We start from the raw sequence: 6,089 nt of genomic DNA, 5'->3' as shown, positions 1-6,089 counted from the left end.
GACAGGCCTTGAGTAAAAACACGAGCAGTGTTGAGAGGACAGCTGGCCAGGACCACATGTTAGTTAGCACAGCACGCGACCAGGTTCTTAATTAGCGAGGGAACCACACGACGAAGATTTCCGTGGCAGGCATCGATGTAATTAAACGATGTAATTAAAGGTGTTGATAGTGGGCTAATATTTTAACTAAATGAGCTTTACAAGCACCCGCTTCTTAACGAGGATAACCGCCGGCAGTAAACAAAATAAAAAAGCTCAATTTATTCTATTTAATTAAAAAACACACACACTGAAAAACGGCTCAGCACAAAACGATATAATATTTTGACTCCGGGACATGAGGGTGACACCTCCTGAGAGTGGCCTCGAGATTGGCTGATATGTCACTTACATGAGCGCCAGAGGTGTTCGACATCTGGATATACCCAAGTAGAGTCATCCGAGGCTTGAAAGAGGCATCTACAGAACCGCGCCGAAGTTACAGAATTTATAGGTGGAACAACCTCGACCAGCAGATCACTCAATGCCATACCTGCATCGCCGATTTATTACGAACGAATTCGCAAAATGTCCTGAATAAAATGAAACAGTAAAGTTTGATAAACCGAGAGAAAAGGCCCTATCTAAACTATAAGAGAAAATTACGAGGACACTCAAGCATTCCTTCCGACGTATTGAATGAGGACGCATTAATAGACAATCGCTGAATGCGTTCTGTCGCCCTCAACGTCCCTTGCCCGTTGCGGGTTTTTTTTTTTTTTTCATTCGTTATTTGGAATGAGAGTCCTGACCAATCACCCTTGTTACCCTGCACCTACGATTAACGTTACGCAGCCGTAACATTAAGCCTTGCGATGGGTCAATCTAGGTTTGATTCCGTGTATACACCAAGCTTCGTGTACTGATTGTGGAGAAAATGAAGAGCCGCGGAGAGCCCTCCCGATGCTGTCTTTAATCGCATTCACTTCTTGGTGGTGATAGTGGGGCACGAGAGAGGCATATATCTACTTATGTCACAACACCCTCCCCCGCGCAATAATGAATGAGCATGGTTCGTGTCCAAGAAATTGTTCAGTATTGCTTGGGATTGGGCGAGTTGGTCCACGATCGCTGGAAAGCCTTCAGATGGAACGTACGGAAACGAAGGACGGTCGAGAGAAACACGGGCACAACGCTGACTAACAACTGAAGTTTACTGAAGAAAAACACACATATATAAAGAGAAATATTGCACAACTTGGAGAAAAGTTTGGCACAATCAGTCCACGGGATACACCCGGAGCACGTCCTCTTCTTTGTCGGTCAATGTGACGGAAGCGGTGCTGACGCACGTGTCGCCCTTCTTACCGCCAAAATTTTTACCAAGTTGTGCAGTGTTTCTCTGTATATATGTGTATTTTTCTTCAGTAAACTTCAGTTGTTAGTCAGCATTGTGTCCGTGTTTCTCTCGACCGTCCTTCGTTTCCGTACGTTCCAGCTGAAGGTTTTCCAGCGAAATTGTTCAGTCCACGGAGAGCTCGTTTCAGGTCCGAATGAGCCAACAGAGTTAACACAGGTCGGCTTCCACCTCCATCGATGGTAACAATGCCTTGGCGTTCGTGGACCTATGAACGAAGCTACTGCAGCCCCTAGATGCAGTCTTTTGAGAAGACTAGTTGAACTCGTTTTGCTTGTACGGGTTGCAGGTATTTCTTTCTGTTTGCACAAGTCATTTTTCCTTGTAGCAGCCGGATGCACGTGAGTCGTACCCTCGTTACGGCTCTTCTCAAAGCGCACGGTTCAGTTCGCTACTGTTCCAGCCAAGCGCTTTGAGTCGAGATACGCTGTACGCCTTCTTGTCAGATGGTGAAGATGTTTTCTTGGTTTTCCCAATTTCTTGGACACGAACCATACTCATTCATTGTTGCGCGGGGGAGGATGTTGTAAGATATGTAGATATGCCTCTCTCGTGTCCCCATATCATCACCAGAAGCGAATGTGATCTAAGACAGCATCGGGAGGGGTCTCCGCGGCTCGTTTCTTTCTCCACCCCGGTTGACGACGTTAGAGCTCACAGTGCAACTTTAGGCCTAACGCCAGACTGGCACATACCCCTGCGCTTTTTCTGCTGCTTGCACGCCACCTGTTGGGGTGGTGTTATATCACAGAGTAGTTTACTTTTAATGCGAACGCATTAGTCACTTCGGTATGTCAAAAATCCGGCTTTGGGGTGACCAAGAGATGACACGCAAAACGGGCGAAGGCGAAGAGAACATAAAAAAGGTCAAATAATTAGTTAAAGGGACCCAGAAAAGCCTTTTGTGAAAGTTACAAAAGGCCTTTATTGTCGCGTAGTACCAATATAGTGATGCAATGCCGTTGGAATTATTGATCTACATTCAGTATTAGCTGCGCCAGATGCAATTAAGTGCACGTCTCCCCCCTTGCCGATCGATTCCTCCTCCCTCTCTGCTTCTGTCAAAGCAGCTGGAAGCACTAGGAATAGCCATGTGACATCGCGACGCTCGACTTCTGTTCTCCGCTAGCTACATTTCTGCGCCTAGGCACGCGTCAATCGCTGCAGACCCGCCTTTGCCTCGGAATCGCGCAGGAAGGAGGAAGAGCAGCCGGAAGCCAATGGCAGTGACGTTGCCGGCGACCGACGATCGGCCGAATCAGGGGGGCGCCTCGCCGTTGTGTCAGCCGCGATCGCTGTTGCGTCAGCCACGGTCGGCGTTGCGTCAGCCGCGGTCGGCTCGCTGCGGCGGCGCGCTCATCGGCTGAGAAAGGCGATCTTCAAAAATTGTTTACAAATTATCCGTACAACGTATGGGGCCTACACTAGGCTCAAAAATCCCCCGTTATGTGTTCTACCACCTGAACGCATTTGATTGCCACCTTCACAAAGCTTTTCTGGGTCCCTTTAATGAATTGAGTTGAAAATAAAATTGGGTAAATTTGTGTCAGGATGTCAATCGAACTCACGGCATCCGGAATCAGCTAGAGCCGTGCAGAGAGAGAGAGAGAGAGAGAGAGAGAGAGAGAGAGAGAGAGAGAGAGAGAGAGAGAGAGAGAGAGAGAGAGAGATGTCCTCTTTGGGGGTGCGTATCCCAAAAGCAACCACGGCTCCATGGCTCTGGTCTCTAATAGTTATAGGTGGATTGAGTGAATGAGTAATTTAAGCATATAATTACATAAGTGTAATCCCCCGAGTAGCAGTGCACGCTTCCGCGCAATAGCGTATAGGTATAGTGCCAACAAGAGTGATTGGCAGGGTTTCTCTGTCATAGTGAAACAGTAAAAAAAAAAAAGACGCATGACGATGACGACGATGACGACTTTGATGATGACGATGACGACTGTGATGATGATGGTTATGATCATGATGATGATAGGCATTTTGGGACAAAACGCACCACCGAGCACGTGTCGTTGAACCGATTGTGGTGGGGGTGGCAAAACGTTTATTGAGCTTAAAGGGAAGGGTTATAAGGGCGTGGTTAGCCTCCTAAGTCCAGGAGGCCTCTTGTCCGGGCTGCCTCCAGTGCGCGCCGCACCAGGGCGACCTGGCGAAGAGAAAAAAAAAACGCAAAGAGAAAAAAGATGACACGTTCGGGGATCGCAGACTAATTATTTTGCTAAGCTGGAATTGGTATTTTTTCACAATCTTTAGACTGGAGTTATTCGCTGCGAATCCCGGATTACACACCCATTTTTATGGCCGAATTTTTAGCAATAGCTCTAGCTCTATGCAAAGTACCGCAGCATGTTTCAAAAATCATCATATTATCTGATTCGATGGCAGTTGTATCGGCGTTAACTTCCTCTTCGGACTCTCCATTGTACCGCACACTATTATTTTTTGTTCCCAGGCACGTGAAGGAGGTACGCTTGTCTTGGGTCCCTGGCCATACGGACATCAGGGGCAACGAGCAAGCGGACCATTTAGCTAATCTCGCCGTCACAGCTCCCATTCAATTCGGAATTCCTAATCTGGCTCTATTTGCATCTGCGAGACTAAGACGATATTGGCATTTAGACGCCACCCGTTCCGATTCACTCTTATCATTTGAAGAGTTCCAACATTTAAAGTACGGGTGGAATGTTCATTTTTGTGGCTCTCGGCAATGCGAGGTGACCTTCACCGAGCTGCGCTGCAGGGTACCGAGGCTTAATTTCTATCTGTTCAGATCAGAACTTTCACCTACAGAACTATGTGTGCGGTGCCAGGTCCCCGAAACAATCGACCATTTTTTCCTCGACTGTCGCCGTTTCTCAACAGCTAGACAACTGTTTTTGAAGGATCCGATTGAGAGGTTGGGGTTGACTTTATCGATAACACTTATATTATCTATTGGCGCATCAAAGCTGGGGTTTGCAAGAAGGGATATATATATAATTGCATTCAAAATTTTCTTTCTGCCTCAGGTCGTTTGAATTGCTAAGCGGTGCTGATTAATGGGTAATTCGGGTTTCATTAACAACTAAGTTTCCTTTTACAGCCTCTTTCCGGAAATAAGTATATTGAAGTCCCCACGTTTTTAACCGATTTAGCCCTGGCCAATCCCCCCTTGTGGGTACGTGCCAAAAAAATTGAGGACATCATCATCATCATCATCATCATTATTTTGCATTTACTACATCATAGGAAGTACGTGTCCTGATCGTTTTCTTTTGTTTTCTTTGCATCATCGGCAATTTTGTGTACCGCTTCTCGGTTACCCGGGATCTCCTACCCACGGATTAAGTGAAGCTCACTCTTTAAGAAGGCCTTCTTATAGTACTGTCCTCACGCAGTCTCCGAAAGCATACGACTATTATGATTAGGGCTCGTCCGCTTTGCGTAATGTGCCGAATTAAGCTGCAGGCATTTACGATCCTGTAGCTACAGCGGCACTGTATATCATATTCGTTCCCGAAACCCAGTACCTAACTACTCTCTTCGTGAGGCGGAAGTGACCGATCACTCATGACGGCGACACGCAAATTTCAGATCGCGCCGAATAGCAATTCGAGAACGATCGCTCTTTACTGGCTCCAATCCGTTTCTTCACGACTCGCTACCTGCACTCGCAGGTTGTTCGACCGCATAGCGTGAGCATAATTAAGCTATCGCCGTATACTTGGCTCACCGAATGCGAAAGCTTAATTCTCCCCCTCCGTTCACTTACACCGTTTTAATTACAGTTTCAGCGTCAGCGCCCGCAATTAAATGCTCCACCTCAAACGAATGCTCCAGATTAGGACGATTAGCGCGTGCGTCTGATACTGCAGCAGTACTTGCACGCAACGTAAAACGCACGATTTTTCCCCTAGCTCCTCCCAAAGCTCGTGTACCACCTGGACTGGTTCAGATCACGTTCTCCGCTTCTCCTAAGCCCGATTTTTTTATTATTCGGCTCGCAGACACCAAGGCCGCTGCATGCCTTTACGTGCACTAAGAAAGGAGTGCGGTGAATATAAGGGACGGAGCCGGCATTGGATAACGAGGGTAAAAGATCCGTGTGACAGAGAGAATCTGGTACCGTGGCGGAAAAAAAAAAAACGATGCGGAATCGGCGATAAATTCAACAAAAAAATAAGAAGAACGAGACAAAAGAAACCAGTTCTCCGACCGGACACGTCTCCCTAACCTCCTGGTCGGTCGGCAGCGCCAGCAAAAGCATAAAGCCGCACCTTGAAATCCGCGGGCAAAGGCGGTGTCCACGCATGCACGCCCGAGGCATCCTCCTCATTCCGGTTCCGATGGCCGGCAGTTTCGCCTCTTGAATAACCGTGCGCCGCATATGCACATAATAAATAATCCGTCTCCCTCGTATCGAAGGCCTGCAGCGCGCCATCAATGTTAATGCGGGCGAGGGGGCACCTGCGCTGCAGCGCTGATTGCGCAATCATGAACGGTTTTGGCGCCAAGAGATTCTCCGCTCGCGCTGCCTGGTAGGGCACCCGATAAGAGCTATACCCCGATCCAGTACGAGCCGGGACGCAAAGTGGCTTCTCACGGGTTTGACCAGTGGCCGTTCGACGCTTTTTGCTTTGCTTCGGCAGTGTATACGACCGTTACTGGCGGCTAGCTGCGTGGCAATCGCTGGTCGGGCATATCGATTCGA

The sequence above is a fragment of the Haemaphysalis longicornis genome, unplaced genomic scaffold (genome assembly GCF_048455015.1).
Source record: "Haemaphysalis longicornis isolate Haplotype H1 unplaced genomic scaffold, Haemaphysalis longicornis Haplotype H1 scaffold_2, whole genome shotgun sequence".
In the NCBI taxonomy this organism is placed as follows: domain Eukaryota; kingdom Metazoa; phylum Arthropoda; class Arachnida; order Ixodida; family Ixodidae; genus Haemaphysalis; species Haemaphysalis longicornis.
The sequence above is the reverse complement of the archived record's forward strand: the minus strand, read 5'-3'. Positions refer to the sequence as shown.